Here is an 11,304-nt window from a genome sequence, read left to right on the forward strand (position 1 = left end):
GAGGCCGTGGCCCCGCCCCCTCCCCTCCCCCCCTCGGGTCCCACTTCCTTCTCCTCCTCTCCGGCCTCTTCCGTCTGTTCTTCATAGTTGGACTTGCCCTTGGAATTGCAGTCTAAATCTGTTTTAAAAATATCCTCATTTACCCCTTTCATGTGGTTCATGCATGTGCACAGTTTGAAACTCGAGTAAGCCCCCCCCGAACCCCCGTGCTGGTCCCCGTGTTCCGCCAAGGGACCGCTGCTAGGAGGTCACTGCGGTTCTCAAAACGAGGGTCTGGGCCGGCAGGGGCACGGGGAGCACGGCACACACCCGGGCCTGCCCGGGCGTCTCTGCCGCGGAGGCCCCGATCCTGGAACCCTGCGTGTGGGCGCCCGCCCAGGGCCGCCTCCCGGGTTCCGAGGGCTGCACAGGCCCCGCGACGCAGTGACTGCGACTTTCTTCGCGCGTGTCTTCTCCGGACCGACCTCTCGTGGGCTCCCAGGGTTTTGCTGTAATGAGTGAGTTTCCCTGTGCAGACGCCTCTGTGCGCGCGTGTGCACACGTCTGCAAAACAGGTTTTCAGAAACAGGGTCGCTGGTCAGAGGGCACGTGCATTTTGAAGTTGGAACAATATCCCCGCACATCTCCGGTTCCTGCTTCCCGCGCCGCTGTGCCAAGCGGGCGCGATCGGAGCCGGCTTCTGACAATCTGTTAGGCACAACACGCATCTCCGCGCGCGCGCGGCTGCCTGGCTCGTCCTCGCCGCGAGCTGCCTGCTGGCGTCCAGGGGAGTCTCGATCAACCCCTTTGGAAGAGTGTCAGGTGGAGAGGGGTCACCCGCGGGCACAGATTGGAGAAGGAGAGGGAGGAAGCCTCGCGAGCCGCGGGAGGGAGAGAAACAAGCTCCGGGACTACTTTCCCCGCAGAAGCCGCCGCGCCTGGATCGCGCCCTGTCAGCGCCCCGCTTCTGCACAGATGGCTGCTCAGGCGGGAGGCGCGACGCTTCTTCCCCGGGGCGGCGCCGCCGCAGCCTGGCGCTGACTGCGCCTCCGCGCGTGGCTGGAGGCTGCGCGCAGTGCGAACCGCACAGAAAACCCACGGCTCCATCGCAGATAGAAGCTCAGCTTGCCCGCGACGTGACGGCGGCGTGCTCTCTCCTCCCACCCCGCCCCGCGGACCCTCAGTCCCCGGCAGGCGCGGGCGCGCGGGGCTGAGCCGGCAGCCGGCGCGCAGCAGTGACCTTGAGGGGGCAGCAGCGTCGCACTCGGTCCCGGGTGCCCCGCATCCCTGGCAACGTGAGAGTGAAATCCGCAGTAAATCAACCTAACACTGATTGTTATAATTTTACTATCAGCGCATTAAGTCAATAAAACATATCTGCAGTGTCGTTTGCATGGCGTGTAATTTTTACTGGCTACGCGGTGTGTCTTAAACACGCGTGCTGAAGACAACAGGAGGAGGAAATAGGTGGCGCTTTGCGCAAGAGCCCAGATGCCTCTCACGCCGCGCACCGCAGAGCGAGGCTGCGGGCGCGCGCCCCACCCTGGAAAGTGTCCTTCGCTGCGGACTGGCAACTGCAGCGCGTCCGCCCGGCTGTGCTGGGGGCCCCGCGGCCTGATGGCTCACACTGCTGCCGGCCGTGGGGCCCTTTTTCATTTCTGATTTCGTACAGCAGGGGCATCATCTAATATACGGTACCCTTTCAGGGGAGGGGGACGTGTTGTTTTAAATAATGAGGAATAATGGAACTTATTTATGAAGGAAGTCAGAAAAATTTATTGTGGAATCACTGGAAGAGAAACATGCAAATTAAAAGAACCTGCTTAATAGCATATTCATGACCAGGGCGCTTCCAGGTGGTGAAATAGGGTGAAAGGCCGGTGTTGGGGGAGGGGTGTTGCTTACAGCGGGTGCGACGCAGCGCCGCCCTGCTTTTCCGTCTTGTCCGCTGCTATTAGGTTACCACAGAGTCACCGTGCGATCACTGAAGACGCGAGACACGGGACATGCCCAGATCTGTGTTTTCGCGGCTTTTTTTTTTTTCACTTCGTGGCGGGGGGGTTGTGGCATGTAAGCCACGGGAGCTGGAGAAGCGGATCCTGCCCGTGTCCCTGGTTTGGTGACACTAATGGCGTTCTGGCTGTCACGTGGCTCTTGGTCTTTGGTGAAACGTCTTGAGGAAAACGGAGCGGAGGCGCGTTACCGTCGAGCGAGACGCTGGGCTGGGACTCGAGGCTGTGCCGCCGTCTAGCTCCGCGGCCTTGCCAAGTGCGCGCGTGCGCGGTGCAGTGCGCGCCAACGCGCAGCCGCTCACTCAGCGGGCGTGGGTGAGAACCTGCGTGGGCCGGAGACTGCGCTGGGGCTGGGGACCCTGAGCGGAGGGATACGCGCACGGGCCAGAGGAGTCAGGACCCCGGCGGGCAAAGCGGCGGTCATGCTGGGGGGAGGGACGGGGGTCACGCTCGTTGGACAGAACTGGGCACTTTCTCTGTGTCAGGCGCTTGGTGAGCGCTTTCACGGCTGTTTCTGACGACCCTCTCCCTAATCCTGTTCTGCGGGGAGTTGGTGGTCGTTCCCATTTTACAGACGAACAAACTGAGGTTCAGATTCTTGGCCCTCATCTGGAGCATTCGGTTAACCAAGCGTGAGCTGGGGTCTGCACACAGCTCTCCTCACCCACATGCCAGGTCCTCTCGCGTCCTCCCCTCCCTTCGCTGTCACTCAGGAAACCGTCTCCGTGGAGGCTCCTGAGGAGGGGCTGGCAGCCTGGGTGGCAGGGCGCCGGGGCACAGAGGACGGTGGACAGAAGTGGGGTTGACTTTGTTCAGGGCCTGGTCCTCTGTCAGGCCGCTTCCAGGTGGCCCTCTGGTCCCCCACCGACTCAGAGCGGGGGCGGGGGGAACCTGTGGGGATGTCTCCCAGTCACTCCCGTCCCCAGAAGGGGAGCCGGGCAGCGGCTGGTAGTCGGACTGCCTGGGTCTGAGACACCAAATGTTCCAGCTCCCGCCCCTCACCCCCAAAGGGGGGTACTAGCCGTGACCTGTCGCTGTGGACCTGTCTGAAGATCAGAGTGGACAGTCCGGCGGGGGCGGGAGCCCAGGACGGGGTGTGCGGGAAGCACTCGGAAGGGTTTTCCACAACTGTCTTCGTTACTGACGGTCTTCTCTTCCCGGGCGGCCGGCACGGACAGACGTGTCCGAGGAGATCCAAAGGAAACCCGAATCGGGAGCTCACACTGTACCTGCGTTCGACTGTGACACAAAGATCAGGGAAATGTGTAGCTCCGTGCAGCAGGCCACCCGAGGAGAGGCGCCCTTGGGTGAGGGCGGCCAGCCCTGCGGAGCTCAGATAAGCTGGTCAGCAGACGAAGCACCCGTCCCTTCCGCCCTCACCCGGGTGTTGATTTGATCTGGGCGGCAGTGTCGATCCGAGGCGGCTGACGGAATACGTGGGAGACATTTGCGTGAGAGGGCGAGTTCTGTGACTCTCGGGAGGTCGGGCACAGGTCAGGGGCTTGGACCCGACCTACTGCTTGCCGCTGTGCTCGCGCGCCAGCCTCGAGGGGCTGGGGGTCCGGCCGCCGCCCAGTCCCCGTGGGGGTCAGATCGGGGGCAGCTCTCGTCGGCCACTTTTCACAGGGCTGCCTCTTGCCTCCCCCCTAAAGCTTGTTTTGTGTGCGATGGGACCGTCTTGCAAACACGTCACCAAACAAAATGTGAGTCCCTGGTGGTTTGCAGACCCTGAGGGAAGCACCGGGGGACGGTCCTCTTTGGGGAAGTGACTGAGTTTGCCTGAAACGCTAGGTCACAGATGCCATGAAAGCAGGGCCAGCTCTCCCGGGTGCATGTGGGCGCAGAGGCGATGGGCCCTGCTCCTCTGGGCTGTGGGCCGCGGGCTGGGAGGCCGCTTTGCCGATGGGGCGGGGGCCCGAGCTCCCTGGAAGTCCCATGTGTTCACGGCTGTTGCGCTGGTTTTGGCAGCTGAAGGGGACAAGGCAGCTCGTCAGGAAGTCAGTGGACACTGTGGCTCCTGGTCCTTTGAGGGTGTCAGACACCCCCCCCCCGACATACACACTTGTGAACCCGCATGTCCTCGCACTCACACACACGTGTGTATGAGTGTGTGCACATTCTTTCCTCACCTCTGCTCCCAGATGAGGAGGCCTCGTGTTTTCCCTGCAAGTCACAAACCCCGGTCGTCCTCGCCGCCCACAGTGTCCGCTGCTGCTCCCACTCGGGCTCCACTCGTGCACAGAGCGCGGCCCCCTCCTCGTCGTGTGAGGCTGCCCGAGGGTCCCGGTGAGCCCTGTGCTGGTCTCAGGGCGTGGACGCTGCAGCTGAGACACGGGAAACCAAGTTGGCCTTCCGAGGGGGCGGGGAGGCCGCTGTTCCCTGCCCGGTCTGGTCTCCTACCCAGTGTCCCGGGGTCGCAGGGCGGCAAACACAGCCTGCAACGCTTCCGGCATCTTCTTCCCTTCTGTCTGGGGAAGAGGGGGAGGGAGGGGGATGGGGAGGGCACAGTCTTCAAGGTGAGTGTCGGGCTCTGATGGAGCTCCAGCATTTGGGCACAGGGATCAGAACCCCGGCTGAGCCCACGGGTTCAAGTTCACTGGGGCCGCAGCAGACTGGTTCTCCTGGGGGTGGCTCTTCTTCTGTCCCCGACAGGAGAAAACTACTGCCTTCCTGGGAGGGTCACACATGGGAGGAGTTTACGTTTACAGCTGAGATGAGCGAAATCGGATGCCTTTGCTCCTCGTCCTCCCCCCCTCTGCCTCCCTGGAGGCCCTGAGTTACCCTGAGCCCCAAACAGGGCATCTGTTCTCCCTATGAGAGCGGAGGGTGGAGAGGGGGTGAAAGACGGGGTGAGCGCTGCCCTGGAATGATCCAGAAACAGTTTTCAAAAGGCTCATTCTCTGGGTTACTGTAGCTCAATGAGGTGAACATTTCAAGATGGTAACTGATTCAGCTCCTGTTCTTTAAAATCACTGTCACCATTTTCTTCTGATTTTGAAAAAAAAAAGTGAAGGGCCATGAAGGGTGCTGGCTGCCCACCCAGAGCCGTAGCTCAGCAGGTCAACAGGCTGCAGCGTTCAATACGGAACGCACCCCCAGCTGGCACTGGGCACGGGGGCCGACTGGCTCCATGCTGTCTGGCCCCATCTGCACAGCAAGTGCGTGACCGTGAGCCAGTTGCTCAGGGGTGTCGCTGCTGGCGTCCATTGAGTCCCACGGATCTGCGGTTCCTCCTCTTCCGAGTTCTGACCCCTAAACTCTCCCTCCCTGCACCTTCAGTTCCCTTTCGCCCACTTGCCTCCACGAAACACCAGCATCCGCAGCACGGCCACTCCGCTCCGCTGGCCTCCAGCCCCGGGCGAGCCCCCGGGGAGGCCTGCCCTCTGCAGGTGAGAAGCATTCCCCGCGGGAAGGACCTGCCCTTGGCGGCGTCTGCACAGAGCAGGAGTTTCTGTTCCTGCCGACCTTGGTTCCTGACCTCTGCTCAGCGCTGGTTTCCCGGAAGGAGTGGGGAAAACCGTGTGCAAACAGGGCCCAGACGGCTCTCTCGCCGCAGAGGGGCGTGGCCTCAGCAACACCTCTGTGCATCTCCTCTGCGTTGGCTCTGACACCCCAAACAACAACAGACACACGAGGAACCTTGTGCCCGCCCCCCCAGGAATGAGGGGGACCCTGACACGGCCACAGCTCGTTTCCATCAAGGGTTTGTTCAAGCCCGACCCCCCCAGAAGTCCCCCCGAGGCTGGCCGTTCCCACCGCATGTAACCCACGATCCAGTCTTGTTGGCTCTGCCTACAACCAAACCGAACCCCAAACCAAACCCAGTGCGGCTACTTTTCCCACCCCCTGGCACCCCTCACCTGGCACCTGCCCCCCCCCCCCCCCGCCGGTTTTCCTGCTGCTGCACCCGCCCCCCCACCCCCTCCTCGACGGTGGCCAGAACCACCTTTACGGAGCACCAGTCAGGGCGCGTCCCTGCCCTGCCCGCAAGCCTCAGGGTCTCCCGACGCCCCAGGAAGGAAGTCCCGCCCCTGGCGGGTCCCGCCCAGCACCGGCTCCCCCGTGGGCGTGCCCGGAGGCATCTCCGTCCTGGGCGTCACCGGCGGCCTCCACACGGGCTGTTACGGGTGCTCCACATGCTCCTGCCCCCGTGCTCCGTGACCGGCTCTACCGGGGCCTGTGGGACTCTGTGTAAAGGTCACCCCGACCCCTGATCCCTCACTGACCCCGTCAGGGCCCCTCCGTCCCCCTGCCCTGTTGCCCCCCCCCCCCCACAGCATTCACATTCTGCAGAGTCGCCGCGTCCGTGGTAAGTGCGGGTCTCCTCTTAGGAGCGCGTGGGTGCGCGAGGGGGGGACCCTGTTAGGCAGTGCCGGGCGCACTGGGTTCAGCACCACGGACAGCGCCCAGGCTCCCGCGAAGAAGGGCCCATCGGTTCCCGGGGGACGGCCACGGGGTCACTGAGCCCGCTGTCCGTGTCTCTGTGTGCTCTGCCTCGTCTCCCCAGTGGCCTTTCGACTCACCCCCTCTCCCTTCCTCTCCTGAGAGTTTCTGGGCGAGCAGCCCTTTCCGGTGGTTCTTTCGTTTTAAAAAGATTTTATTTATTTCATTTTTAGAGAGGGGAAGGGAGGGAGAAAGAGAGGGAGGGAAACATCCATGTGTAGTTGCCTCTTGTGCGCCCCCTACTGGGGACCTAGCCTGAAACCCAGGCACATGCCCGGACTGGGAATCGAACCGGTGACCCTTTGGTTCCCAGGCTGGAACTCAGTCCATGAGCCACACCAGCCAGGGCTCCAGTGGTTCTTTCTGTTCTTTGTGAAAATCTGCCTCGCTGCTGTTCCACACCGAGACAGCCGTGCCGCACCCCCTCCCCCCGGCAGCAGGGGCAGGGCGGTGCCCTGTGTGGACTGTAGGGCTCGTCTGCAGAGCGAGTCTGTCCTGGGTGACAAGGAGCCAGGGGACGTGTGGGCAGGGACACTCTCGGGATCCGGGCTCTGGGTTCTCCCCGCAGACCCGGAGATGCCCCAGCGGCTGCTCGTCAGGTCAGGACCCTCTGGGACCTGGAGCGGCGCCCGGCTGCTCCCCCGTCCCTGCAAAGAAACAGGAGAAACGGGGAAATGGGGGGAGGGGGCGCTGCGGGGCCTCCGGGCTCCCCCACGGCCCCCTGCGCTGCAGCGGACGGCCTCTCGCCGCAGCAGGTGGCTCTCGGTGTCCAGCATGGAGAGGGGGCGCCCACTGAGGGACACTGCGGCTCCAGCCGGGAGTCCCCGTGGGCCCTGGCGGGGGCCGGACGCCCTCTGCCCCTGAGGACGCAGTTCTGTCCGATTAGGCCCACACCCGGGCAGTCAGCTCCGTAGTTTTGTGGGCGGTGAGGGGGCGGGCGGGGAGCCTGCGCCGGGGAGGCTGAACGTGAGGACCGCGCATGCGCCCGTGGCGGTGTCGCACCCCCATCGTGGCCGCTCTTTGCTCCGCAGTTGGTGAGACAACCGGCGCCCGAGCTGGCAGCAGGCAGGGGCCCTCCGAGAGCACAGATGCTCCGCCCGCAGCCGCCGTCCGCCGGGGCGCGCGGGGCGGGGCTCCCGCACTGGCTGGTGCGTGACCTGCCGTTCAGGACCAGGGTGGCCGCGCAGGGGGCCGCGCTGCACGGAGGGAGGCACCAGGGCCCCCGCAAGGCTGCGAAGTCCCCTCAGCAGACCCCTCAGAGCCGTGGAGACCTCGACCAGAACGTGCCCCCAGGAGGGCCGGGGGCACCGGCGCAGCCAGGCCCCCCGCTTTCTGGCTCTGGGGAGTGTCGCCCCATTTAAAGGGGCTGGGTTGGGCTGACTGTGAAGGCCGGCATGTGACACATGCGTGTGTCCACACACGTGCTCATCGAATGGCTTGCACACTGTGCGTGGCTGAACGTGTGTGGGTAGCGCTGAAAACGGGAATTCTGAACGACAGCTGCGTCTTTGGGTGTCGGCCTCGCCTCGCCGCGAGGTGAGGGAGGAAGGGGCTCCGGCGGCTGGCAGCCGGCTCTGCCTCCCGGGTTCACACCCCCGACAGCCTGCGAAGGCGGCTCTGCACTCGGGCTCCGACGGCGGCGCCGGAGGCTTCCCAGGCCCCGGGCCCTGCTGGCAGCCTGCGAGGTGTGGGCCGCTGCCAGGCCACCGCCCCCTGCCCCCAGCAGCGCCGGGGACGTCGAAGGCGAATCTTTAGAAAGTGAAGGAAGGAGGCCTTTGTGAATCATGTTTTGCAGCTCCTAGAAGACACCCCACGTCCCCAGTTGGATTCCCTGGATTGTCCTGAGGTCCAGGGCGAGTGTGGGCTGTGCCGCTGCCCGTGCTGGAGGAGGGGCGGGCTCTGGCTGTGTCCCGGGTGCTGGGGGTGGCTGTCCCCCCATCACCCGCGATGCCCTTACTTCATTCTGCCCCAAACCCAGCGAGGGCACAGCTCCCGCCAGATTAATACCCGGAGAGGCCGAGCCTCCTATTTACAGCCAACAGCAAGCAGCACAAAGTTCTGAGCATCATGTGACCTGAGTGAGGCGCAGGCAGAGGACTCGGGGCTCTTACCTGAACGTACGAAGACACTCGTGGACCCCGGGGAGGGGCTCCAGGAGCCCGCCGGACAGGGTTTGCCAGGAGCCCCGCGACCCTGGGAAGTGCGTCCCACACAGGGGCCGCCTGGCCTCCCCCCTCACTGCGGTCGTCCCCTGCCCAGGTGCGCACGGCCCTGCGTCTCACCCAGCATCACGCTTTCTCTCGGAGCCGCGTGCCGAGCCTCCGCCTGGGTCCCGCAGGCCGGGCCGTGGTGGGGAACTCGCACGTCAGAACACGCCCCGTGGTCCCGACGGTCGGCGCGTGAGTGGGTGTCCACAGTGGGGAACAGGGTGCCCACGTGGGTTCTCCGAGTTCGGCTTTCGTTTCTGCAGTATTTTCGGATCTCCCTCCCCGTCATGAGCCGGGGGACTGTGTGCCTCAGCCTCGCGGTAGCACAAAGGCGTCGGCGGCCAGGGTCACGACGGCGGTAGCTTCCGCAGCGATGTGCTCCTGAGGGCGCCCCGGGAATAGCTCACACTCACCAGGTTTCTGACCCCTGCGGCTCTGTGTAGTCCTACAACAAATGGTCATTCTAGTACGAAGCTTAAAAAAAGGGAAAAGCAATTAACCAGTCGCCTCCTGTTGTATAGATAAAAAGATCTAGATAATCAACCTCATCTTTGATTCGGCTTGATTGATTAATTAATTAAACGTTTATCGAGCCGGGCCTCACCGGGTGCTGCGTCTGATGGTCAGGGGCTTGGGAGGTGATTTGCAAACGTGGATGCTGCTGGGGAGGGTGCCGGGCAGAAGCCACGCAGACGCCTCAGTCAGCAGATGTGAGACCGGCTCATTCATCTCCTGCCCCGCCACCAGGGCCTGTGCCTGGGGGGTCAGAGGGCGCCAGGCTTGGCCGTGGCGGGCTGGCGTGGTGGGCTTCTGTGTGGGGGGCATATCGAGTGCACATGTGAGCATGGATGTGGCCACGTGGACTAAGTGGGGGCAGAGGTCCCACTGGTGTCGGTGGGGACGTTCATTAGCGCACACCCCGTGGAGTTCGATGCAGCCACGTCCTTCATATTATAAGACGCCCACGTCCTGTGACACAGCTGTTCACCTTCCAGGAATTTATCTCAGGGACGTGCTCACACACGCACCCGAGATGCCTGTGCAGAGATATTCGGTATCAATTCATCGATCCACTGTTCAGGGCGCCCCCACTGCATCCCAGGCACCGGGGGGAAGTGGCAGTGAGCATCGCACCCTCGGGAGAGCTTCTATTGGGGGGGCGGACAGAGGGTGACAGACACCCACACACAGAAGTCAGACCGGGGGTGGGCGGCTGGGCAGCCTGGGGGCCTGCGACGGCCACATTTATGTCATTGTAATTGTCCACAGCACCCTTCCTGCCCTCAGAAGTGCCCCGGCCTGCACCCTCGGGTCTCTGTGACACGGTGCTGGTAAGTGACATGAAAAAAAAATGGAAAAAGAGGGAAGGACTGACCTGGACTCTGACTGGCGTGGGGGCCGTTGTAGGTGTTTTTCCTCGAAGGCTGTTGTTCACAGGAGCAACACCCCAGCCGACCAACCAGACAAAGAGAAACAGCCGCCCGTTGGAGACCGGTTAGTAACTCGCCACCTTTACGCACGGATGCCAGGCAGCTGCCCCCCGGAGCAGACAGAGCTGTTTCCCGCTCAGTGACGAGCTCCAGGATTCCTCGTGACTCTAACGCGAAGTAGCGTTAACACAATGTGGGCGGGCACATTCGCCGGGTTTGTCCCGGAAAGGCTCAAAGGGCGTGAGTATCTGGCCGCCCAGGTTGCATCTGCAGAGGGGCGCTGGGCGCTGGGCTCGGGCGCAGTGAGACTTGGTTTCCACTCGGCTCCGATTCACGTCCTTGGACGTTTAAGCAGCAATGGCACATCGTCCCTGTGTGACAGTAAGGGCAGCGAAGAGAACGCGTCTAGGTCAGCATGGCGGACAGGAGTGCAGGTGTGGGGGGCAGGCTTTGCGCGCTCCCCCCGCCCCGCCCCTCCCCCCCCCCCCCCCGCACTGGGCTCCCCGGGGACCGTCCGCGACCAGGTCCCTCCGGCGGCCACATCCAGTGACTATTTGTAACGACTCAGTGGATCTACGATGTTTGTTTCGCAGCCACTCCAAGCCCCCCTGTCCGCAGCTCGGTTTGGGCGCAGACAGGTCTGGCCGGCGGACCGCCTGCTCAGCGGCACTTCAGTGGGCGGGGCCTGAGCCGGTCCCGGGGGGCGGGGGGGGGGGGGCGCGTCCTGCCGCGCAGGGCGCCGCGTGCAGGTGGCGCTCCATGGACGCCCGCGGCCTCCGCCTCCGCGAGGACACGGGTGGTGTCAGCGACACGGGGAGCCGGCTCAGCCCGAATCAGCTGGTCCCCGTCCCTGGGACCCTCGGGACCGGGCCGAGCACGTCACCGCATCCGGCCCGACTTCTGGCGCCCCCGCAGGTGCAGCGCTGAGTCAGGGACCGATCAGCGCGTGGAGCGCCGTGTTTATAGCGCCGATTAATTAGCACAGGTGAGAAGCAGGGGGCGAGGCGAGAGCGAGCCGGCGGCGGCGTCTCCCGGTGACTGTTAGCGCCGGGCTGGGCCCTCAGCGTGCGAACCTAGGGGCTGCGAGGCGCCACGCAGGTGCCGCGTTCTCACCGGCCCCGGGCGACGGCGGGAGACAGAGCCTGACGCAGGAGGCCGGTGTCGGTGGCAGACGGCCCCCCGGTTTCTGTCGGCACAGATGGCGCCCGTGGGGAAGGGCTGGGCACATCCGAG

The sequence above is a fragment of the Phyllostomus discolor genome, chromosome 12 (assembly GCF_004126475.2).
Source record: "Phyllostomus discolor isolate MPI-MPIP mPhyDis1 chromosome 12, mPhyDis1.pri.v3, whole genome shotgun sequence".
Classification (NCBI taxonomy): Eukaryota; Metazoa; Chordata; class Mammalia; order Chiroptera; family Phyllostomidae; genus Phyllostomus; species Phyllostomus discolor.